The sequence below is a fragment of the Meriones unguiculatus genome, chromosome 10 (assembly GCF_030254825.1).
Source record: "Meriones unguiculatus strain TT.TT164.6M chromosome 10, Bangor_MerUng_6.1, whole genome shotgun sequence".
Lineage (NCBI taxonomy): Eukaryota > Metazoa > Chordata > Mammalia > Rodentia > Muridae > Meriones > Meriones unguiculatus.
This window is the reverse complement of record NC_083358.1, coordinates 57,649,007-57,675,705: the sequence shown is the minus strand read 5'-3', so window position 1 is coordinate 57,675,705 and position 26,699 is coordinate 57,649,007. Positions and strand designations below refer to the sequence as shown.

The window sequence follows — 26,699 nt, the reverse complement described above, 5'->3', positions numbered from 1 at the left end:
ATTTTATAGGAACATTTGGAAAACACACTAGTTTAGAACACAGCAGTTCACCCCAAAAACACTTCTAGGGATAGGCATAACCAAGTCAAAATCTCTTTCTACATAAATATCACATTAAAAATACATATAGAGGGACTGGGGATGTGGCCAGAGAGCAGAGCGCTCGCCTACCGTGCACGAGGTCTAGGGTTTCAGCCTCCAGCAACACAGTAATAAGTATAAGTGCATGTCAGCTTGAAGCAAACTGTGGGCAGCAAGCGCTTAGTTACGCTCTTCTAAGTATTACGAGAAACAGGAAAATGCCTCCCCCTCACGAAGGGGTATGACTAGAACCTTGGGCCTCGTGATTCCTCATTCCTCCTTTATTTATCCGAAGGTACCCAATCATTACAACATCTGTATATCATCGCTGCCTCTCACCAGAACTGTCATCTGCAGCTTCTAATTAGGTTTCCATCCCTTCTAATATGTCTCCACTCTACTTTGTGGCTCGGAAACTAGCGATTCAATGGGATACTCTCTGAACTGAAACTACAAACAGTCACAGTCTACATCATCCTAACAGAAAGCTCTTCACACACACACCCCAAATGAGCAGGCCAGTTCCAACTCCTTCCACTTTCTGTGTAACTGGTGCTGTGCAATCGCATCCCTCGAAGGCGGCAAACCTTCCTCCTCTAAGACAGCCTGCATCCTGCAGCTCTCCCCTCACAGGCATGAAAGTTTAGTCCCTTCTACACTGCTCATTCTGAAGGTGCTCTTCGCTGTTTCCACAGCTTTCCCTCTACTCTTCAGTCAGTCCCATCCTGTTTCTCCCACCAACCCAGTGAACTCAGACCTCACTTGATAGTACCATTCTTCAGGAAGGCCCTTAATAAATGTCCGTGCAGCTAAAACCTACAGATTAACAGTACCCTAGATGAAACGTACTTACCAGGAGTCTTGTTCTTGGAAAGGTTAAAGCACAGTATTTTAAAAAGACAGACTCGGAGACCAATGCAAGCAAATGCATATTTTTGGTCTGGTAATTTGGGCCAACTTGGTACCAGAAATTGTGTCAAATTTTTGAAGCCACACGCGTGGCCACAATAACCTCTGTGGTATTAAAGGGAACCAAAAATAACATCCTGAAGGTGAAATTCAAGGCACTGCAAATACTGTGGATTATTAAAGCAAACCCCAGCCCTTGCCTGCCAGTCACACACGAACACTATCCAAGACAGTTTCTCCAAACTAAAAAGAGTGTAGCCTACTCTCACCAAGTGGACCCGTGCATAATTTCAACGTAAATTTTATTTCCCAAAAAATACTCCTTTCATGATACCAAAATGTCCTCCTCGTTGTAGACATGTTAATACAGTTTCTTGAAACTGGGAGAGAAACGTGATCGGAAGATGGCAAAAGCTGAATCATTCAGGACTGGTAATAGCTTGCAGCCTGAGGACACTAAGCTGTGTAAGACCGACAGCGGTTGACATGGCTGCCAAGTGTTAGGACTCACTCCAATGTATGACCGTGACCATCACGGAACCCTGATATGTCCTCATACATGAAAAGTCGGCAGAGGCATTAGTAAACTGAACAGTCTTCTTTGTAAAATAACTTCAAAGATGAGAAGATCTACCACTCAGGTACATAAGCAAAGGACTAATGTTCTACACTTTGAAAGATCCTGGTTTTAGACGTAACTGCAAATGGTATTCTCTTTTCTCTTGAATCTGTCAAATCTATATGTGCTAAACCAAAATCACAGTGTTGCAGGTCGGTCTGTGGGAGCCGTCCCCAAACTGAAAGTTTGGATAAAGTGAACTTCTAACCTCTACTAAATTTGTAGCTGTTGGGAAGTGTAAAAACGACTGGGGTCCCCTTTAAAGCTTTTTCTATTCTCCTGTGATAGGTGATTTCAAAATCTCTAATTTTGCTTTTTAACACCCACAGTTCCCTTTGGGCTTTTATGCTAAGGACTGAACCCAGGGCCTCAAGTGTGCTAAGCACACCTGATCGACACCCCTAGCCCTTCCCCCTTTTAACTGTATATCTTAAAATGATGAAAAATGCTAAAGCTCTCATAGGTGCTTGGTATTCAAAGAGCCCATTTCACAAAGAGTGAATGTTCAGAGACTAATGACCCTAAAGACTCGGAGAGGCCTGGGTGCCCTCTGAAGTACCCTTACTAAAGAGTGCTAATGGAAACGGTTAACTATTAGCTCAAACTATACACTGCTTGGTTGGACTTTCCCCCGCTTTCAGTTTGACTCTGTGGGATCTTTAATTATTGATCCATTACAGGGCCTGACCCAAAGGCCTGTGCTCATGCTCTTTAAGTTTGCTATATTCTGCTTATGAAATAAATACAAATTAATGACAACAAAGTGCAGTTGTTACAAACTTTTATCAAGGTCATAGAATCTAATAGAAAATGAGACGTGAGGACTGAGACTTGTCTCTTACAAACAAACTAATTTACAGATTACAAGTAGCAGAGAGTAGAGCCTGTTTGCAGCCAAGGACTGAGATGGTCAACCATGCTAATTCCCAGCCAGGAGCCTTTAAACATGTGATTTATCGTAAACTGAGATGGAAGTGACCAAAATATATCAAAGGCATCAACTGGGCATGATGCATACTTCCCATACCAACCCTCTTGTGTAAACTAGCTTTGCTGTCCCTTTAAAACCAACCCAATACTCACAGAAATTGAAGGTGACAGTAAACACACACACACACACACACACACCAGTAAACAAACACACACACACACACACACACACACACACAACTGTATAATGTCCTTTAAGGAGCTGTAATGTCCTTTAAGAAGCTTGAAGGGAAATGTCTTCTATTTCTTTTCAGGAAAATAAAAAGAGAAGATGTGGTATAAAGTTTCATTTTTGCAGGCTGACAAAGGCCATTCACGGTTTATAGTGAAGAATCATCATACTTTGCACTAAGGGAAACTGTTCACTAGAATTTAATGGTGCCAAACATAAGGAGGGGTGGCAAGTTTCCCTGAAGTAAACCAGGAAGAACTTGAGTACGTATGACGTCACTGGAGACACTGCATGTCACCTGCATGAAGCTGTTTGAAGTTATGCCCTACTGGTAATCTCTAAAAGCAAATTTAGCTCTTTTGTGGGGGGAGTTGAGGGGAGGAGTCAAATAGCAGAAATTTGGAGTGAAGGAACAAGTATTTTTAGGGTTTATTTATGGTTTTTACTTATGTATGTGTGTGAGGCTGAAGACTTTATGTGCACTATATGTGTGCAGGTGCCCACAGAGGCCAGAGGCAGAAGGTCCCTGCAACTGGGGTTACAAGCAGCCATGCTCACCTGAGGAGGATACTGAGAAATGATGGAAATCAAACCCAGCTCCTCTGCAAGAGCAATAGGCAATCTTACCCTCTTTAGTCATTTCTCCAACCCCAGAACAGTAATTTTTGAGGAAGAAGAAAACTGTCAGCTATTCAGTAGGATGTGAAGAATATCAATTTATCAAAAAGCCATTTTGATTTTTTAAAAAGCTATTCTATATGAAGACATGCTCAAAGTAGTAGAGCAATAATATAAAATGCTTTGAAAATAGTAAGATTAGTGCCCAAGTGTTCTGAGGATAATGAACCAGTTTTATTAATGCATAGGAATTAGTCAGAAGTTATTCTTTACAAACAGGCAATGTTGGTTTAATAAAATACACTAATACTGTGTTTCCAGCCTATTTTAATTCAACACTAACGTCATGATGATATAACTACAATATTACTGAAATTGCCCTTCTGACTGTCACAGAATTAACATGCAACAGTCAGAAAAAGACCATATTGCATGGACCTATAATATTTTCAGTATTTTTTGTTTGTTTGTTTGCTTGCTTTGCCTTATTTTTTTTTTCAATAGGACTCTCTCTGTAGCCCAGGCTGGCCTCAAAGTCATGTCAATTCTCCAGCCTCAGCCTTGCCATTCTTAAAATTTTTCAAATAGTTAAACAATAAGTTCAGTATAAACTATTTAATCGACTATTGTTTTAAACAGCTCAAATTCTTAATTCTCTAGGCTTTCAAAAATACTCAAAAGTATTAAAAATAAATCCTAAGAATTTTGGAAAATGCGGTATTTAAACATGAGGTTAGGGTCACTAAAAAGGAACTGAAGGCCAGAGCACTTGCTGCCATGCCTGGTGACGGGAGTTTGAGTTCCGGAATCCCCACTGTGTAGGAAAAGAATCTTTTCTTGAAGGTTATCCTTGTACCTCTACATGTGTGCCATGACACATACAAGGCCCCTTCCCCCACCCAACACACATTAAGTATGTAAAAAAGGGAAAAAATTAGTTGAAGTAATAGGATACTTAAGCTTTGATCTTGCAAGTTATTTTTTTAATTTAATAATAAATGAAACAAATTAAATTGATTCTCATTTAATGGTTCCAATTACAGATACCTAGAATAAAATTTAAAAAAAAAAAACTAAATCCAACTATTTTGTCATAAACATCTGCAAAATAGTAAAATACAAAGCATGTTTTTACAAGAATAATAATAAACAATTTCTTTGCAGTGGATTCAGAATTCATCAATTTCTAAACCACCGAATGGGCACAGCAAAGGGCTATGCTATTAAAACAACAAAGCATAAACATACTTGGCCACCGTGTCCACTAATAATTGTGCCACCCCATTTGTATGAATTCTCTGTCATCATAATTCTATAGGATATTTTATAAGCATTAATCAAGGCTAAATTTTTATGGGGGTTATAATAAGAGAAAGGTGGTTTCAGAATGCTAATATCTTAATGTGTTGCAGCTGTTCTCCTAAACCCCAGAGGTAAAGCAAAGATTGTCTTCAAATAATTCAAATTGCAATTCAAATAATTTCAACCGGCCAGGTACTCATGCTTCACAGCGGATTGTTACTGCTAAGAGATTACACCAGCTTACCATGATGCCCACACAGGTCCTATGATGAAGACGGAAGGGGTTTCTTTGAATCTAGGCTGATTTTACTGATAAGTTATATGACTCTCTGATTTGATTTATATTTTGGGAAAATAAAGACTTCTTCGGAAATCAAGCCTGACTTAAGGAGCAATAAATACAAATTAATTCTTTGAAACTATAATACAAATTTCAGTTATTAAAGAATTTTACGAAGTTTTATTCTCTTAAACCAAAAAATAGTAGTCGTGTTACCTATCCTATTCACATTAAAACATTTAAACCACACAGACATTAAAGACCGTGTTTATGTTTTTGAATTTTTTATATTTCCTTAGAAGTGTTTGATTTTATAAAAAGGCAAAACTGAAATGCTTCAATGAATGGAGGAAAATGTGAAATTTTGAATTTTAATCTTTAAAAATAATGAAGAAATTTAATAGTCTATGATCTTAACCTGTTCACTCTTTTGTTCAGGTTTGAATTTGTAGTATCCTGTGAATGCCACAAAAATCTATCAAAGTGCACATAATAAAAGTATTCTTTAAACCTTTGTTAGATTTATATTTGAGAAAATCTGTGAGACGGACAAAAGGAATTCTGAAATAATTAGAAGAAAATAAGTAAGTTTAACTATTTTTACCATTTAAAAAATGTTGAAATTTTAAACGCAGAGACATGAAAGATTTTTAAATATTTTTCTCCCATGTAGTTATAAAAAAACATCCAGATTCATAACTTTTTATCCCTGGTTTCATATACCCATAAACAAGTCTGTGATTACTACTTAAAGTTTATGTTTTCTGTGTTAATTCAAAGTGCCTGATAGAGCATTTGACTCATGATTTAAGGAAGACCAAAGACACATAGTTTTTAAGATAAAAATCTTCTATTTTTATAGCCCTTTTATTAAAAGTTATTTCAACAGTATGTTCATCCATTAATTATATACGAGTATTATTCTTAAATGTAGAGTCTCTTCACAATATATCTTGCTTAAAAAAGAATCAGTCTGCTCAAATAAATGTGGGACCAATGCATATACATTTACTCTGAAATCGTGATTTACAAATGAGCATGAGATGTTATATCATGAATTGCTATTGTTTAAGAATATATGCTAAGACTATCTGACAACTTACAAAGACTGTCAAGGATGTTTCAAAATTTAAAAGCAGCTATCCATTCCTTCCATGATCATTCCCAAATAGTAAGTAATCAGCAGTTATTTTTTTACAAGAACATTTGAAAAACAATGGACTCAGATTTCATTAAGCTGAGGGGGGGGGGGTTATCACTGAAATAAACGCTCTAGTTTTAAATTTAAGACAAGACGAGTAGCACTTACCCTAGCTGTGCCTTTCCAATAACATCACAGAAGTTGTGCACTTTGTGACAGCCCCTGCGTCTTGCCTCACAGTGTTTTCTGGAACGAACTCGGCAGTAACCCTTACCTCGCTGAGAAGGAGGCTGAGGCATTAGCTGGCAGAGGTAACGAACTGTACTGTCAGGCTCCACTCCCCAGTGCCTGCCCACCGGGATGAGGCGTCGTTTAAGACAATGACACAAACTTGGCAGTAAAGAATGCCTATCAATAACGCTATTGAAAAGGAGTGTGTGATGCTCATGTGAAGCACAGCTCCGTAATCCTGTTGAGGAATAATTGCTGTTGCTAACAGTCTCACCCGTTATGAAAATGCTCCGGAGAGCTGTGGCACAGGCTTGTTGAGATAACGCAGAGGGTAATACTTACACAAAAGCCCGTGTCAGTGCCAAGAATCTCTCTATTAAACCACTTTTCTCACCTGCAGGGTTATTCTGTATACCAGTAACAATCTGACTCCACATATCAGGTACAGATTAGCTAATGAAGTAATATATTCAATACAGTGAATTTCATTAAGAAGCAAAGCCCTTTAAAATACAAAATAAGTATGTTTGTCACACCAATTTGTCAAAGGGAGAGAGACTATTACATCTCTCTTCAAGAATACATAAGTGGATAACCCTTTTTCATATCCCTAGCAAGCAAATGCTCACATATTACTTCATCCAATGTAAAAATAAACACTGGTATTTTCAATAGAAAGTGATACTGTTAAATTCTCTACTGAAAAACAAATGTATACAGTCTGTTTGAAACAATGGATATGACCTGAGTGCTTACTGCCCTAATTGTCAATGTGCCCATGTCCAGAATTAAAATAGCTCTGGATCCTGAGATTAGGTCTTAGAAAATCCACGGGCATGGTTCCTGAAAAAAGCAGTTTTCCATCAAGCACTGTCTGTCCCACTTGCATTCATGTTTTTCCAACAGTTCCCTCATCCCTTCCTGATGGTTCCCTTGTCTAAATGTTGCTAAACTAATGTGATCCTTATTACAAGCAGAAGTCTTTAATCTGAAGTGACCAGGTCTTTATTTTTGAAACAAGAACACATTCACCTAATTTAATTCAATTAATTTATAGGCAAAGTGCACGGGAGAGGGATACAATTTGCTACTTTGTGTTTACTGGATGTTTAATAAATATTTTGCATAACCTGAAAAAGTCCCTCTTAAAGCCTTGCCATGGCTTCCCTAATGGTCATAGATACTAGACACCTTTCAAATGTTTTATCTCCTAGAGACTCAATCATAATAAAGTCAATCCTCAAAATGAATCCAATGTGTTGATATTTACTATTTTTCTAATACTTTCACTAATTAAGGACGTGCTTGTGTTTTATGACTACAGGAAATGATAAGATTTGAGCTACTAAATTTCACTGGAATTTAACTAACCTCAAAATACCTGGCTTTCTAACCACCACTTACTCACACAGAGAAATAAATTATGTCTTTAACATAATTTTCAAAGGGCTAATTATCAATGCAATGTGCCCTGACTATTTTATCTCACATACAAGCTCCCTCTGCAGGTAATAACAAGGGTTAGCAAAAATATTTGCACTAGCTAAGTACTACTTACTACCTACCCTGCTCTCTCATTTGAGTAAGACGATGCTTCCTAAAAGTTATGATTGACAAATGATTACCTTACTCCCCATCCTATTTAAGAAGAAGGTAGCCTGGCTTGGCAGCACGCCTAAATTTATCAGTCACCCACAGGCTGTTCATAGTATTTGGAAGAAAAAAAAAAAGAGAGAAAAAGAGAGAGAAACCTTGTTACACTCAACCAGCCTGAAATGACAGACACCCCAAACTAAGCGCCCACAGCATTTACTTCATTCACTTCTGAACACAAAGCAGGCAAGCAAAGGGGTCACCTTGAGATCACCTGACAGGGAAAGACAAAATTTGTTTTAAATGAAGACACCTCTTTCTCTTGGGAACTCCAAAACTGTGGAGATTAGTTATTTTTAAAATAAAAAATTTCTTAATTCAACATAAAAATGAAAATGTCAACTTAAAAAACAAAACACTATCAAACTTGTACCTGTCCTTTCATCCTCTGTAATATTTGCTTTAGAATTTCTTCTACTCTATCTTTACCCAAAATCCTCTTCTGCCAAGTTCATATGAATTAGGGTGCACCTCTGCCAACACAACAGGAAAGGCTGAAGAACAGTTTCAATGTCTTGGGGATATGCATTAACCCAAAAGTTGCTGACAAGACAGTGTTTGATGCATTCATTGCCATAATTTCTCCTTTCCAACACCCACACCACCCCTTCATAATATGTAAATAAGGAATAGAAACTTAATGCAAATCTAATTTGCTTTGCTTTGCACTAACTGATAACATTTGTTTTCTTCTTTTGTTTTGTGTGGCTTGGTTTGGTTTTCTTATTCAAAGACTCCCTATATAACCCAGACTGATCTCCAAATCATGGCAATTCTCCTGCCTCATCCTCCTATGTGCTGGGATTACATTCTTGTACCACCATGCCCCACAAAGTTGATTCTTAAATAAATAAATAACACATTGTTAAGGAGCAAATGAAAATGATAAGATGTGGGTGTGGTACAGAGACAGAAAGCTTGCCTAGCATGTACAGGGCCCCAGTTTTCAACCTCAGGCTGCAGAACTAATGTTAGTTACTACATATATATATGTAGTTACTAACTACACACACACACACACACACACACACACACACACACATATATATATGGATTAATTCTCATGCTAGTTGCAGAAAGAACACAGAGACAAAAGTTCTATTTCTTTAGATGCACCACCTCCTACTCCCAACAGAAACAAAGAAAATAAGGCAAAGGGGTTTAAAAATGTAGAAATGTTTGTAAATTGTAAAACCAGCAACAATATAAAGAGTGCCTTTTGTGCACATTACGGGTATCACTGACTCAGAAAAAGCAAAGGCTGTTAACATCGTTCTTTATTCGCCTATTGATGTAACCACAGAGAGCACACCTAGCCAGGCGTTCTCTTCTGCACAGAGGAGCCTGGGGCATCCTGACTCTCCTCTATAATTTCTAGTTGTTGGCGCATCTGAAACTAAATGAAGTAGTTTCATATTGTAGCCATCTTTCTAAACACAGAAAACAGCCTATCAATCTCCAGTGTGCCCTGTGTCAATCCACAGCCTTCAGCAAGCTCTGTGAAAACTCAAGCAACTGACACAACAGCAAAAACACTACCAAAAGGATGCTCTCTATAGCCACAAGAAAGCTGGGTGTTTTAGGAACTAAAGTGACTTTAAGATTACAAAAATTAGGAGTACAAGAAGAAAGCTGGGGTGTAACATGAAGGGAGACCCTTGCTTAGTAGCAACTATCAGGCCTAGGCTCAGTTCCTAGAACTGAGGGAAGGGGGCAGAAATAATGGAGAAAAGGATGTGTAAGAAATGTAATTTCGAATCAATAACCGCAGTACCAAACACTAAAAGACGGAGGCTTTTAATGCAGAAGACTACAATTTTCCTGCGTAAGCTATGTGTGAAATAAAGAAATAAAAAGGAGAAAATAAATGTTGGTTTTTAAGTGAAGACAGAGAAAAATCATTTTTAACAGTTCTTTAGGTAAGTAGAAGCTGAGAAATGATTACGAAATGATGTTCTACATAAAAGAAACACCAAGTATTGAGCTTATCAACATTTTGTAATGTTCAACCATCTTATGGAAAACGAGTATCAGAGCACTTCAGTTTCAAGAATAATTAAAATTGAAGCTTGTTTTTAAAACACAATAAAAATCTTCTTTGCACGCTCTGTAAATAAACTGTGTTGCTATCCTCTACAGAAATTTAAAAATAAAAATAAAAAAGCATTAGTCAAGACCAAGGTCACCTCACCAGCCAACTGCCATTTTGACAGTAACTGGGGTTAGATTATTCTGCCATCTAATCCCTGAGTAGTATTCCGTCCCAGGTGTGGAACACAGTACCAGGGGAAGGATCCAAACAGTGGATGGACAGCACAGACAGTTTACAGTCCAAAGGCTGGGAACACCTTTGAGAGTAGAATAGACCTGAACTCGCCAAATCATTTCAACAAAGAGATGCCACAATCAAACATGGTTTTAAACTTGCATTAATTCTTTAACTGTCTAGAAATAGCAATGTATCAAGAGGATCAAAATATAAGTAGTCTTGTTCATGTGTATATGGTTGGCAAAGAACAGAGGTTAAACGGTATGCTTTGATGGCAAAACCATGCCTTTCTTATTAGACTGTACTGGAACATCTTTTCGCTGCTACCGTGCTAAACATTTCATTGTGCATATCAGAAAAAGACAGAGGCTCAGTATGCTTTTGTTCTGACAAGATAATATTGGTTTGATCTGATGATCTGTCTAAGGTTAGGCAACCGTCTTACTGGGTTCTGCCATCCTTCACAGTCAAGGATTAACAGTTCTCTTTTATGTCCATTTGTTTGTTTGTTTTTCCCTATGACCAGATTTTAAAAAAAAATCAAGGCTATTTAATATATTCTAAAACAGGATGCTTCTCCAGCCTGCTTTACACCCTCCCTTTCTATTTTTATAAGGTACTGGATCTACCCCTTTAAAAAGCCTTCCAGGGGTTTGGGTTTAGTTCCACCACATCCCCGCCCTTAAAGTGAGCTTCTTTTAAGGAAACTAATTTCAGGACCAGAATTCAGAGACAGAGGTGCAGTATGGGCCTGCCGTTTAATGTTTATAAAATATTCCTCACAGATTGGGGAGAGAAAACCATCAGTGGCAGAGTGGGACCCATGCTCGTCCCCCGTTTTCTTGTCTTGCCCTGATTAATGCCTTACTCCTCAGAGGGAGACTTCACATCCGGGACTACAGCAGACCTAAATTTTACCCTCAGGCAGAAATCTGATTTAAACATCTTTATTTAAAGTGACATTTGTCCTTCTCCTTTCAACTGGTTTCCCTAGAAATTCCAGGAAGTTGACTTCATGACCTAAAAACAGCCCGCTGGCTTTTGAGCAACACTTGTGACTATTCTTGCAACTGGGTGAAGCAGAATGAATCAAGGTGGCCATAAAACAGGTGCCCAGCTATCTGCGGTGATGAAGCCTGCGCCACTTTATTGTACTAAGCATTTAAGATAGAGAATTCATACTCTAGCGTCGGTGATAAAAAACAAATCCTAAACTGTTCCTGTGGCAGCCCTTTCTTCAGATTCCTAAAATCATGCGTAGCATTTCATGACACGGATTCAAAATATCAACTGATCAAAAATTCTAGAAAAGCAACCTCTACAAGAAATGCCAACACCCAACCGTAGTTTCCTGCATGCTATGAAACTACGCTGAAACTCCCATGAAAGTAGGAACAAAACAAGAAAAAAAGGATGCATTAAAAAAACAAATCGCCCAGTAAGCAAACACATGCATATTACAAGGGAAGCCAACACCCTCACATTGCAAAGCATGGTGACTTTTCATATTATTAAGGAATTTCCACACTGCTGGCAAGTTTCTAGTAACCAAGGTAATCTAATTTCTGTTGCTTTTCAACCTAAATTGATTTTTTTTTTCTTTTAGCTGTTCTGGTAATTGAACAAATTTATACAAGTGTGATGGGATTTTACGTATAACCACACAATGCATAAAATCCTCTATGAAGACAAACAGTATGGCTTCACAGAGCTGTATTTTTGTTGTAATTAAACAACTTGTATCTGAATTTGCTTTGTGCTTTCCAGACATTTCCAAAGCATCTCCCATAACTGCACTCTATTTGAAGGTATTATGAATTCAGTTCCTCAAACTTATTTTTTTCGAGGTATTATTTGCTTGTCAAACAAAAGAGGAGTTTTCTGTGGGGAGCAAGGAGGGAGAGAAATAATAAGCTTTTCAAAACTTATTGTACTAAAATTTGCTTTAGAAGTATCCAAATCATGGCCTGCATTAATCCATCAGACCAATGACCTAAAATTATTGATTTTTTAAAAGTATTTTTAGCTGATTGGACCTTCCTATTCTTATAGCCGTGACTTGCCTAAAAATAACCACTTCCATCAAAATTACATTAAGGAATTTCTCTAGTTTATAGCTCACATTTAAGGAAACCAAATGCCAGACTCACGTGGCTAGCTGAAGTCTGGTGGGTCCGAGTTACTCCTTGTTTGTGACTACACCAGATCAGTACACTAAGCGTTATGACTCACAGTACCTAATGCCCATAATTAGCCATCTATCTTTATATCAAACAAACCATTTCCTTAAGCTGTTTCTTAAAGCATTAAAAAAAAAAAGTCACTACTTCACCCAATCTTTGAGAGCATCTCAGGCAAGTGAAGATTTTACAGAATAGTCTCACTCTATTTTTCTGATAAGATCACTCTAATTATAGTAATCTAATGATTAAGTACTTTTTAAACCTTTAATCAAGAATTATTTGCAGAGATGAGTACTTGGGTAGGCCTGAAGAACTAGTGTTATGTAACAGAAAGGCTAACCAACCTATGATTTTCATCTAGCTTTCAAGTAGAAATGTTTTAATCTCTGTTCAAAATAGTTCCAAAACAGTTAGGAACTGAGGCAATGTGAACTAGGAAGCACAGGAGCCGAGCTGACCAATGTGTCTACAAGAATCCACACTCTTTTTAGGCCCAGTGACAAAATTGCTATCTTGAGTACTTCATCAAAACCTTCAGTTTAGATAAGCATGCTTGTAAAGACCCTTCCTCCACAAAGATGGACCTTATTTCTAGCACATATTACTTTGAAAATAACTGTGTTTAGTTTTATAAGGATCTCCTTTGCTGAAAAGCAGGCAGGTGTCAAATGAGCCTTTTGCCCTTCAAGACTGAGAAGCACATACAAAAAAGCAAAAAAAAAAAAAAACAAAAAAAAAAAAAACAAGATCCCAAAAGGTAAGCCTCTTCCAGGGAAATTTCTAAAAATAGCCTTTGCAGGGTGCTCAGTTCTTCTATTCTCAAAACTGTACTTGACTCTTAACCAAAATCCACCTAATCTGAGTTCTAATTATCAACGCTTAAGCAAGTGATGAAGATTTTGTTAAAATCAAAACAGAGCATTCATAGGCAGGTACAGGTTCGCTGACACCACATCTGTAATAAATTTGTGATGCTGTCTCTAGTCCATACCACATCTGTTGATAAACAATCATTTAAATAATTCTTCACAAAAGTTGGGTCAGATAAATATTTTTATAGAAAACAGAGCAGTGACATTTTATGACTTGGCTTTGCAGGTTGATGGTTTCTCTGACCTTCACATCTCCGTGTCGGTTTTCTCATAGCCCGTCTTACTTAAGGACAGTAAAATACCACCTTACATTTTTTAAGGAAGCACACAGAGCTTCAGTAATGATCAAAGGAAGCCCTAACCCAGCAAACCTTGGTTTGAAAGCTCTCCATCCTGCTGCATGTTTTTAGAAACACCCAGAAGCCTGGTGTTTCTGCTGATTGTGGAAACTGCAGCAGTAAAAACTCCAAGTGCTCATCTTAAATTAGGACTCTCAGTGCTGCGTGTGAGATCTATGTATTTATATTCGTTTTTATGACATTCGGAAGTTCTGGTGGCTGCTTTGATGTTCCTCCACTAATATAGCAGAACAAAAAGCCTGGAAAACAAAAGTTATTTATTGGAAATTCTCACGTCAAAACTTGAAGTAATTGGTTTGTTCTAGCCCACATGATTCAATATTCCGAATTCCCTAACGACCTGCTCCCAGGGATATCTGCATTTCTAAATTCGTTTTCTGTTGCCAACACATACTAACTTGGTGATTGAAAATGGCAGCTGAAGTGCTTCGAAGGCACATTAATTTTTCTCTAAGTAGCCCAATTGTGTCATCTAAATGCGGAGAAATCTTATTTTCACCACATTTTACACCTTTAGAGATTGGCCAAATTCAAGATCATATAAAAAAAAAAAAAGAACAATGTTTTCAGGGTAATTTTTGGATAATCACTAATAGCTCTCAAGGATGATGTGTCTTTTCTATAACACATTGCACTCAAAGACACCCCCACCCAATACTACAGTACTTCCTTGGCTAGTGAACAAAGCAGATAAATAAGCGATCATAAAATGATTCCAGGGTGATGCTCTCCATTGGAAAGGCACTAAAACCTCATCTTGATCTGAAAACAATTACCACCCCATTAAACAAAAGACTAAAATATTTAAGCAATTAATGGTGGGTTTTCCCCTCTAAAATTGTAACATTTGATAGAATTCATTTCCACTGTTACAAGCTAGGACTCCTAATTATTAGTAAATAATCCTTCCTCCAAGGAAAGAATGTCAGTTCCTGGTCAAAAACAAACATCACAGGTAAACGAAAGAAAAAGAAAAGAAAAGAAGAGAAAAGAAAAGAAAAAAGAAGAGAGAAAAGCTTACAATTTTCAACCATTTTCTGTTTATCTTTAAAAATCAGTTTGGAAAAACTAAAGTGAAATAAATGCAAGTAATTTTCCCCAGAAGAAAAGAGTTCTCTCTTGACCTCTCTGCCCTCCACAAATGCCCCACAGACTAGATTCCTATTTCTTTCTTCACTTAAGTTCTGAGCTGCTAAAAGAAATTGAGACAACACTGTGCTGTACAGATGGGGGTAAATTTAGACTGGGTGTTTTTACTGAAAAACAACTTTAAGCTAAACAAAAAGGTGTCTAGGGTTTGACAACTTTTAAAATTACAAAACTGTATCTACACAAAATTGCCTCTATTTAAACACAAGTCATAAAATTTGAGTGTCACTTAGAAACGTTTTCCAAGCTGATCCTTGTATCAAAAATTGTGTTAATAAAGCTCACAAGAGCTTTTAATTCTCGACAAGATCTATTTCCTGTTTATTCCCTATTAATTTAGCAAGTATATAAAAGTTTCCGATGTGTAGCAATGAATGTCTTATCACGGAATAGCTACTGTTGTATAGACTAATTGGACACTCTTCTAATTGTAATAATAGAGCAAAGTGCGTCTTAGAAAAGCGTTAGGTTAGACAGTAAGGCTTTCTCGGTGTTCTACTATGGGCACCCCAAGACAACCAACAGAGACTACCCTAAAACAAAAGGTCACCGTTTTCCTAGGAACAAACCATTTATCAACAAAAAATGATTGTCTCGCCTTCTGCGGGGGCTCCTGAGCAACACTGTTTTTCAGTTCACATAATTACAGAACAGAGAAAGTTCTCCAGCACAGCCTGAACCCTCCTTCCAGCTTGCACCCTTTACAATTCCCATTGCCCTTTGGGCCTCGGCTTGGAAGCAAAAGGAAGACGGGCTGCAGTTTTCTCAATTGAGCTGAGGCTAGGAACCCTTTGATATGCTAATCGTCCCCTTCAAACGGTAAGAATTCACACTTGCATTAATTCAAACAATTTGTGCAGCATGAGAAATGGCACCTCTTTTAGAGCAGAGCAACAATGGGGGAGATGCGAGCCGTCTGAACGAACCCAACAACAGAGCATGCGTTCCTGGGGATTCCATCACGCACCAGTTTGTTGGCCGGTGCAGGCAGGGAAGACAAAGTTGGAAAACACACCTGAACTTAGGCAGATTTTCTTGGAAGGAGTCTCTAAGGATACTTAGGAAACACCAAAGGACACTAAATGTAGATTTACCTTTCGCTAGGCTCCAGACAGTTCTAACCAACCTGGATGCTGTCACGGTCACCCCCAAACACTTCTGGATTTCTGTGGACGAATTAGTGCCTCTTTAGCGCCTGTATCTTAAGGTTACGCGCCAGGGACCCTGTGACTTAGCAAGCGAACTCCCACAGGCAATCATTGACCAGACGGGCGTGCCTTTCTTCAAGGTTGGAACGAGAGGTGGGCAGCGTCAACTCGGAGGGGCAGACTTGGACTGCAGCGGGAGAAATGAATGAAGCAACTACGGGGAACGCGACGCCCCTGGAAAGGGGTGCGAGCAGGGGAACCCAGCACGGCGAAAATGCAGAAGATAAAGCAGCGAGGGGGCGGGGGGAGGGGGCGAGGCGCCCTTCGGAAACCTGGCCTTTGTAACAGCAACCATCTGGTTGGTGCTGAGGAGCTGAGGCTCAGGCGCGCCCTGGCTGCCTGGAGAAGCTGCTAAGCAGCCTGACACCTTTCATGAAGCAGGAGGAAAACATTTCTTCCTTATGAATCTGAGACAGCACAGTTTCTATCTGAAGGCGCAGAATGAAGGGGCCAGGAAAGGGGGAAAAGGAGGGACGGAGGGAGGGGGAGGAGTCCCCACACGACGGGGAAAGGCTAAAACGGGCAGCGCAGGACGCTTTTAGAGGACAGGCTGAACCGAGGGCTACAAACACCCAGGAAGACGCACGTGCCTCGGCCTCGGATCGGGGACAGCCCCGCACTCGCTAAAGGCTCCAGCGATTTTTTTTTTTTTCTAACCCAAACCCCGCAGTTCAGCGAGGAGAAAAAAACTTTGCCGGTCCCAAGTGCAGGGTCCTGCATACGCAGGGACGCCTTCTCGCTGTGGATCTCCCTCGTCCGCGTGGCGGAGGGTCTCAAATCCAGGAGCTCACGCCCGTGACCCCGAAGGCTCCCCTCTTTGCATCGCGCTCCCCCCACGACTCCTTCTCCCTGCTGTTTTCGACCTGAGGCTCGCACTGGACCCGGCAGGCTCCCCACCCCAAAGGCAGCCGGGAGCCCACGCCCCTTAACTTCTTCTGCAGGCCCAGCGCGGCCCGCTGCTGCCCTCTCACTGCGGGTCCGGGAGATTCTCTGCCCTGGCTCTGGCCCGCCGAGTCCCCGGGCCCCGCCACGCTCGGGCTCCGCGGCCGGGCTCCCCTGGCCACCGCAGCCCGCCGCCACTAATCGCTGCCAGCCTCAGCGCCGGCGCGGCCACAGCTGGCTGTGCTCTGCTCTCATCCTCGCCCCTCCGTGCCACCTGACCAACAAGAAACGACGGCCCGCAACAACTCATCCGAGCCGCCCCCCCCCCCAGTCCCCTTCCCAGGGACTCGCTCCCAGCGACAACCCACGGACGAGTCCCCGCCGAGCCTGGGGCCCAACACCTGGAACGGGACAGCCCGGCGGAGGGCGCACGGCAGTCCCCTCCCGAGTCCCGCTGCGTAAAGAACCAAGGGCACCTTCCGGTCCCCAAGCTTTTTAAGACTCTCCCCTACCCCCACCCCACTCCATCCCCCCAAAAATGCAAGGTTAGGCTGGAGCTGCCTCGCAAGCCCGCGCGCCCCCGCCTTCTAGGTCCCCAGCAGCCAGCCTGATCCCCGAGAGCTTGACAATAGCCGCACGCGGCCCGGCGAGCCGGCTGCACCGCACAGAGTTCTGCGGATCGATGTCGGCGGGAAGGGCTGCGCACGAGTGGTCAGCGCGGGTCTGTCCCCGCGACACGGCCACCTCCACGCCGTCAGCCCCATCAGGAGGCGCCCAGCAAACAGGTCGCCGAAGCCAGGCACAGAGAGGCACATTGTTGGCGCTTACCTCGGTGTGCGAGCGCGCCCCGGGGGAGGGCCGATCTGGCGCGGGGAGCCGCGCGGGGGACACTGGCGCGAGAGAGGGGCCAAGGAGGGCGGCGCGGGGTGCTCCGGGTGGCCGAGCGCGCGGGGAGGCGGCGGCCACGGCTGGCGGGCCGGACACGGCGCCGCGCTTCGGCGTGTCCTCCGGCTCGAGTCTTCACCGCGGTCAGCCGCCGAGTCCAGCCAAGCAGCCCAGCGGCCCGGGCGGCTGCCGGGAGGTTAAGTCAACATCTTCCCGCAGTTTCCCACACGCTGCTCCGCGACACCGGGGGGAGTGAGGGGGGAGCTTTGCCCCCACACGCGCGCGCCCACCGATGCACGCTCCCTTCGGAGCCAAAAATCAAAATTCAAAACCAAAAGATGCGGGGATGAGAGAGCGAGGCTGGCGGAGGTGCGCAGACCCGGGAGTCCCCTAGCAGTGGCGGGAGGACGGCCGCCGGGGAGCGATGCCAAGTCCGTCAGTCTGTCCGGAGAAGACCCAAGCGCTCGAGCAGCGCCGGCAGGACCTGCATCCGGCGCACGCGCCGCCCCTGCGGCCTGGGGCACGACTCTGCCGCTGGCCCTTCTTCACATGTCGGGTCTCCCGGCCTGGGGTGGGGGGGTTCCGCGGATGCAGGAGGCGAGGAACTCGGGTGCGGGGAAAGCGACGGGAGGAGCAGGGCAGAGCTGGGCCGATGCACAGCCACGGAGGGAGGCTGGTCCCCTCAACAATTGCCAAGAATCCTCCGGTAGGCTCCCGATGGCGCTCGGGCACCTCTGCGTGCGTGTGCGTGTGTCTGAGTGTGTGCGTGTGTGAGTGTGTGCGAGCGGGTAGAGAGAGTGAGAGCTGGAAGAGAGCGAGGAGAGCAGGGAGCGAGAGGCGGGGGAGCCCGAAGTCCTGACACGGACTCAGCTAGGGCTGAACTGGAGTCACCTCCTGCCTCCTTCTCCTCCTTCTCCTCCTCCTCGTCAGTCCCCACCCCCAGCCCCCCCACCCCGGGACTGCTAATCATATAAACATATGAGCGCGCACCGCGGCGCAGCATCCGTTTCTCCCTCCCGTGTTTGCCAGCCGAGGGGCTTGTGCAAACTCCGAAGAAGACAAGCAGCTGAGTACAAAACGCGGAGCAGATAATCTAGAACTCATTGCGCCCAATGGCCATTTTCCACTCCATTGGAGCAGCTGCGGCGACGGGGCGCCCGAGCGCTGGGCAGGAGGAGGAGGAGGAGCGAAGGGGACACTTACAGGCGATCTAGCTTTTCGAGTGGTGGTGGCAACGGCCGAGCAGCCGCCCCAAGACTGGCCGGCCGGGACTCGGCCCGGTGGGGCGGCCGCGGGGCTTTCCGGGAGGCGCTGGTGGCGGTGGCGGCGGGGGACGCGCGCGCACGGCCGCGGAACGCGCCCCAGAGGAGCCCGCGCAGGCTCGGCCCCCCACTTCCTCCCCCTGCCTGTCGGCTAGCGTCCCCTTCTCACACACACCCCAGCCAGATCGCGGGGTTCGCTATCCAGCCTTCACCCTCTACACCCCGCCCCCCCGAAACTCCACTCACGGCGCGCCCGCTGCACGCTCGGCAGCCCGCGCGCACACACGCACTTTCCAAACGTCGCTTTTATTTCGGGATCCCGGTGCAGGGGATCCGGGAGAGCTCGGCATTCCGGCCGCTGGGGCCTGCAGCTCGGGACCCCGCTCCCAGTTTCCCTTTTCCCCTCCCGGCCCAGGAGCTCTCTCCCAGCCAGGACTGCGCCCCAGCGCTCTGGACGCGTGTTTTACCCACCCCGTCTCCAGGTTTTCTCAGCTCCGCGCGCCCCGAGCCGGAGGCCCCGAAACTTTTAGTTTCCGGAGCCCTCCTTTTGTGTGACTGCTCGCTGGAGAAAGGAGGTCTGTTCGCCGCGGCTGCCTCCGTCCGGCTGCCGCGCGCAGGGGACGCTCCAGGGCTAATGCGTCTTTGATACCTGAGATTTCCGGCGCGCTCGTTAACGAAAGTTACATTTTTTTTTTTTAATTGCGATGACTTTTCTTTGTAGTCACATAGAGCTAGCTAAACTTTGACTTTATTGACTATATTTCACAAGAGCTTTCTGTTTGTTTTTGATTAAACTCACCAGGATATGCAACGGAAGGAAAAGAGACTGCAAGGCTTTGCTTGCTAGAACATTCATAGTCCTCCTAGGTCTGGGTCCCCCGTTTCCTTATATTGAATATGCTCTTGTCCTCTCTGCTGACAGTGTCAGCAAAGGACAGAAACAAGCCACAACAATGTCATGCTAGGAGAAAATAAATAAATAAAGATTAAACGTTTAAAAACTGAGTAAACGTCATTGCCTGGAAGCTAAAAACTAAACTAAAATCAAATCAAATCTTTTTTTTTTTTTAATTAGAAGATTTCTGAGCAGAAAGCAGTAGGTTTTCCAATGTATTCATAAACTACTGTGTGAGCTAATGAATGCAGCCATTTGCCTTCGAAAGGCTGATTCTCCCAGGTTTGAAACCTCTAGAAAACTGGGTGAAATTTGAGCTTGTTTGCTTTCAGAAACAATATGTACTTTTTGTTACAGCGGGTATATTGCAGTCACCACACTTCGGAAATCATTCCAAACAATGTTATTAAAATGTCAACAGGAGATTGCACTGAAGACTTGAAGATTCTGAATATCAATTAGCATTTGCATTTTGTCACAGAGCCAAATATTTGCAGCACTAAAGTCATTCAAATACTGGTCAAATGCGTTCATGATTGCACAAAACCTGAAGATAAATGTGCATATAGCTCAGATTAGAAAGAGATTTTCCTATGATCCCGTTTCTTCTGCTGTTGTTAGGGTGCTGATAAAACGAGCTACTGGAGCACTTGCCCTTTAAAGTACAGACACTTTCCACTTGGAATTTCTTAGATAAATCAGTTCAAATTGCCATCTGTGCAGAGTTAAAGTAGTCTGGAAAATACACACCTTTGCAGAGCTCTTGCAAAATATTACAGGGTGCTGAAGTTTTCCCAGTAGTCAAAAACTATAGGAAGAGCTGGTCCACCTAGGAGAGTTAAGTCTGCCTACTTAAAGCAGCTGAAAAGAAAAGCAGACCAATGCCTCTCAGACTTCAAAGATCATTAATATCACATTCTTCTTTTTTTAAAAAAATGTTTTATTTGTGAGTGTGAAACACAGTATGTCAAACTACTAATAATTTGCATTTGCCAGAAAAATGTAGCCCTTTCCTTTGTTCGGCTTTGAAGGTTTTCATTCATCTGGCCTGATTCACAGGAAGCCCCAGTGAGTGCACAGACCCGTCTAATCCTGTTTTCTTTGGGGAAGCAAAACTTAGCCTGAAGTTTTTATTTAGTGAGCTTAGTAAGTAATCAATAGACATTTTTGCCTGAATTAAGCTGGCCATATGTTGGCTCATTTATTTAATTCTCTCAGAAAGAATCTCTCAAAGAAACCACTGTGTACATTTCATAGGTCTGATACTCTTTGAAGCCCAGGACATAAAGTGAGTCACTCTCCACTATGTTTCTAAGGAGACAACATCACACACACACACACACACACACATCTAGCAATGTCTCTTCCCCAATATGTCTTAAATATTAAGGAATTTTTATTGTTTCTCTCTTGATTATATAACATAATAGTTGAACTTTCTGTGTATGTACAAGGAAGAATTGGCAGAGCAATCAATTCAATTGAAATATTCAAGATTAAGCTGTTAGCCACAGCCTGACATTGAAAAGGAACAGTTATGTGATACATTCCACAGAGCCTGTTCACATCCAGAAAACATAGCTTACCTGACACTTCATGACAATTCAGAACACCCACTCTAGCAATACAGGTGTCATGGTAGTTAAAAAAAATGAAAAAATAAAAAAAATATAAAGAATGTCAGGGAAATTGGGGTGTGTTATTTGTTCCTAAAATCCAATAGATGCAACTACTCAATTTATATTATTATTTAAGTAATGTCAAATCATTGACTTCTTCATTATAATTGCTAATTGTTTTTTTAATAGATTCTACAAAGGAGACACCCATTTCCATTTGTTTTATGTTAAATCAACATCTAACCACTCATGGTGACTTCATTCAAAGCAAACAGAAGGGATTCATTAGCTCATGTGGTTGGAGAGATTGATGGGCTTCAAGCATCTTACCATACATGTTTTCCCAACTGTAGAGACGCATGTTTTTAATTTAAACAACTTCAAGAAACTAGAGATCATTTTATTCAATAGGCTCATGTATTTCTGATACCAAAATTATGTTAATTTTCAAAGCTATTTGCCATCCATGTTTCTTTGTTTACAAGGAAGCAATCAGGTACTTGTCAAAATACAAGTCTGAATTGTAACAGTTTAGGTAACAAGCTAATGGATTTGAAGAAAAATGAAGATGGACAAAGTGGCAAAATATGGTGATTGGTATAAGCCGGTAAACCCAGCTGCTAGCTTCTTCACTGACCCGCTGGAGCAAACGAGTATAAATTAACCAGATCTAAAGGGGATTGCAACAAGACCCTGGGACTTGACTGCGTCAAGCTGCCAAGACTCGGAACTGCCCCACTGAAGAGAACCATCTCAGAGAGAAAGCTGGGTCTGTGATTAAGAATACATGTCTACCTGAGAAGTTGAAAAAAGTACGGAAGAAACCAGGCATAGTGACGCCTTTAATCCTAGCACTTGGGAGGCAGAAGTGGGCAGATTCCTATGAGTTCAAGGCCAGTATAAACTACTCAGTGATTCCCTGGACAACCAATGAATGATACCAAGTGCGACCTTGTCTCAAAAAAACAAAACAAAATAATAATAATAATAATAAAATACCTTAAAAGTTTTAAAAAGAACAAACAAAAAAATCGTAAGACTACTCCACTTTCTAGTAAAAGTAGGAAAAAAATTAGTTAGGTTATAGCCTAAATTGGACTTGGTCCTCTTCTTGATCATTACTATTTGGTGCTTGGGGGAGAAGCTAGGCTCCCTGCTCTAGATAGCCCACACTCTAGAGCAGCTCAATGCAGTGAGAGTCACGAATTTAACTAGAACTGGTTGAAAGTTAATGGCTTTTTTTCCCCTTGCTATGCATGGAGCTAAAATGAAATCAAAACTCATTTTCCATGAGACTAGAAACATATGAAAGCATTTGGCAAAGCCAGTAAGTTTTTAATTATTCTCTCAGCTCTCTGGGCTCAGTAAATTTTTCCCAAGAAGGCCAAACCTTACCTTAAAGAATTCAAGACAGTTTCAAAATTCAGAGTAGTGAAAAGCATAATATAAATATGATTATGGTATACTATGCTTAATGATAGTATTTAGAAGATACAGTCATATGCATTTTAAGACCATCATTTTATAATTAATACTTAAAAAAATATCCACCCTTATAAGTGGCTGTAAGAATTTTTCTATATGTGTCAAGTGTTTAAATGTGCATAGCTATCTGTAAAGGATAATAAAGTTTTATACCGTTACAATTATGAAACTTGAAAGCAAGCAAATTAAAAATTATATCCCTTATAATCATTGTTCTACTGGGTTTCTCATAAGTCAGTCTTTCTTTTCCATAGATAGTTCCCATAATCTTGTTAATCTCTGCACCGTGAGGCTTTTCTCTAATTGGGCCTTATAGATCTTCCTCTATCAATGCTTCTGTCAAACCAAGGGTAACCGCACTGGTTTAACAAAACCCTCCATTCGAATCTGCAGTCATCATCGTGTTCACGACACACATCCTCAAGCACATCCTCTTGTTAATGTGTAGGTTTTGAAATGAACAGTCTCCCATTCTTTTTAATGTGTATACACTTTACCACTGTCAACCATGAAGAAGAGATTTCTTTAGGTTTCTTTAAACTTCTTGAAGTTAAACCAAGTTGCAAGTCTCTGCATGTGTCATTCCTGCTAAATTGTCATACACACATCACTTTGGGTGCAGAACAAAAGCAAAGAGATGTTGAGCTGTGGCAGCAGCTCCATGCTGAACAGCAGCCCTCAGAACCCTCGCAATGGGATTTGCCATGGCTCCTGGAATGTAACTTTGTCTATTCGTATTGCTGTCCACTGCAGTATGACTGAACTTGCTAAAGGCTCTAAGAGTCAGCATGCAAACTCGCAGATGCCCCTTGTGAATTCTAGAAGGTCAAAGATATCATTCTGTAGTTTTCTGATGTTTTCAGATTCAAACTAAGCTCTTATAGCTCTACAACATGAAATTGTTGTACTAAGAGTTTCACTTTTTTTTTAAGTAAGTAAGATTTATTTCACTTTTTAAAATGGTTTAAATTGTGAAACATGATGCTCTTTTACTCTGGCTTTGTTTGATTTTTCTGATTGATTTTACTAATACTAAATTTTCCATTGCTTTATTTTCTTATTAATATAACTGTTATTTTTCAACTATTTTATATTTTGAGACAGGATTTCAGGTAGCCCAGGGAACCTCTGACTGAATGTGTAGCTAATGGCTGCCTCAAACTTGTGAGCCTTCTGCCTCCTGCCCCTGTACTTGCGTGAACCACCACGCCTCTTTTAAGCAGTGCTGGGCGCAGAGCCCAAAGACTCATGAGCGCTAGGCAAGAACTCTCTGAACAGAGCTACAAAAGCAGCACTGCTGCTTTATTTTTGAAGATACTTATTTTTTTTTTATTTTGATAAGAACAAATTTGAACATGTGAGAGCCTAAATAGTTATTTGCAAAGTCAAGTCCTGTGTAGATTCTTGATACTATCATATAGTTTCTTGATAAGATATTAAAATGTTCTCATCTTTCCACAATAATTTAAATCATTCCATTGAGTTTTTAGCCCATTGCAACTCTTTGCAGTTCATCACCTAAGCCTTAGACTACACAATGACATTCTCAGCACATGCTTTTGTGATACATGAAACTATATTAGGAAAGAATAAAATTTTCTCTAAAACTAATACTGAAATTTAGAAACATAATGAATATTACTTGTATCTCTGAAATTGTGCAGTAATGATGGGATTTTATTTTGTGGATATTTTAAGTATTTTGCTTTTTAAAAATCACTTTTTTTTTTTTTTTGCTTTAGGTTAAAAATAAAACACTATTATAACCCATGCAGCCACCACACATGAAAAAGGCACTGTTGCACTCTTGCCTGGAGAAGTATTCTAGGGAGGCTTTTGTGTGTTTCTCTGAATTATCTACCCTCTAATTCAATTGTCCTTCCTACCAACATCATAGATTGCAAGAGATCTAAAACAGATTATTAGTGTGCCAAGAGTCCTCCATCTTCACTATGGAGATGTAATTATGGCACCAACTTAATTACTACTGTGTCCTTACTACTTGAATTAATGGCCCAAATGCAAACCATGTATTTTAAATTGTTCAGACGATATAGATTGTACTGCAAGAAAAACTAATTTCCTGTTTGTTATCTAATGGTAATTGAAACACAATAATTCATTATGATACTAGGTTATTGTTGTATATGAAGTGACAAGTCTCTGAGATAAAGGTGGTAGATATAATGAGAAAAAAAAACAGTTTTTAAAAAACAAAATCAGAGAGAAGTTGAATACAAATGTCTGCTATAAAATATAAATGGACAAGGAACCCAAGATTGAAAATTGTTTTTAAATAATATGAATCCCAAGGAGAATATTACTTCTTGGGATGCTTTTGTGGTGTTTTTCTGTATGTGTGTATGCAATAAATAAATCTACATGTTTTCAAATAAAGAATCTGAGAAACACCCGAAATAATGAAATTTGACATTTTCATGCCATTATTCAATGCATGCTTTCTCTCCAGTGCCCTATTGTAGAATGATTTTAAACTTTATGTACATATATACACATACGCATATGCACAACAAGCTATATTATGAGGTATAGATTCAAGATGGTAAGAATGGCGTAGGCTTATTACTGAAATTGTGTAATGTCAAAAATAGATACTGAATTAAGTATTTAGAAAACTGCCTTTAACTACATGAGTAAATTTATAGGTCTTTCAAAATCAGTTATAAAATATTGTCCCTCAAAACGGAAGCAAGTTTATCTTTGCTTAAACTTTCCAGTTAATGAAAGAAATGTTTAAGTACTCTATACTTAGATTATTAGCATCTACAAAACTGAAACAGATGCGTGTCTTAATATACCATTAAATTTATGATATACATAGAACCCTTACGTAGAACTGATGGAAGGCTGGTGCCTCTAATTTGCTCTAGATTTATACTAACCTGATCTGGTTTTCGTAAGTACTGAAACCCCTTAAACAAGATTAGAAAGCAGTTGTGCCCTGTGTGATTAAAGATGCAATTCCCATTGGGGAAATGAGAAAAGTTAGAACATGTTTCTTTCTTTATGGGTGTTTCTATAATAAACAAGACTGCCGTACATTATATATTTTTTGTTACTATGATTTCCTTGTTTTTAATTATAAAATAAACCAACTGAGTTTCAGTGGAGTCTCAAAATGAAACTGTGCCAAAATTGAGCTGAAGAATGTGCACTGAACTTCATAAAAATCCTTAAAATTGTTCCCAGGGTTTTGAGGTCTTGGGGTCTTATTGTACAAATACTAGTTCATGATTTTCTAGTGCAGAATATTGTCTTGATTTAGACCCGTACAAAAGAAAATCTTGCAGGCCTGATACACTTTAAACCTATACAATGACATGAATAAAACTGTTTATGAGTAATGATTGCTGGATTCATATAAATTACAAACAGAAAAAAAAAAACAGTCTCCTTTATCTCTTACACAAATAACATTTGCAGCACGATTTAAAGGTTCATTTGGTAAACTGCGATATATCACCTTCTAAGCCTCAAATCTGTAAGAATGTTTTGCTTTAAATAATGAGAACACTGTTTCCTTAAAAAAAAATCAGTCAGAAAATGTTAATACAAATATCAATATAAGCATATATGTATATATTTGTGTATATACAAAATAAGTGCATACAAAA

The 26,699-nt window shown here is 40.9% G+C and overlaps 1 protein-coding gene across 50 annotated transcripts in view; it reads right to left on the bottom strand.

Moving 5' to 3' along the window:
* Adgrl2 (adhesion G protein-coupled receptor L2) overlaps positions 1–26,699 on the bottom strand; it is a 636,611-nt gene that overhangs the window by 158,949 nt on the left and 450,963 nt on the right. For 4 of the 50 annotated variants that reach the window (XM_060392510.1, XM_060392531.1, XM_060392534.1 and 1 more), the window contains exon 1: positions 19,537–19,675. The exons of 38 other annotated variants lie outside the window; for them this stretch is intronic. The gene's annotated coding sequence lies outside the window, so the exon portion shown is untranslated. Of the gene's footprint in view, positions 1–17,746; positions 18,747–19,006; positions 19,135–19,536; positions 19,676–26,699 lie in introns of those variants that run through there. 8 more of the 50 variants (XM_060392512.1, XM_060392524.1, XM_060392523.1 and 5 more) reach the window with 6 other exon arrangements.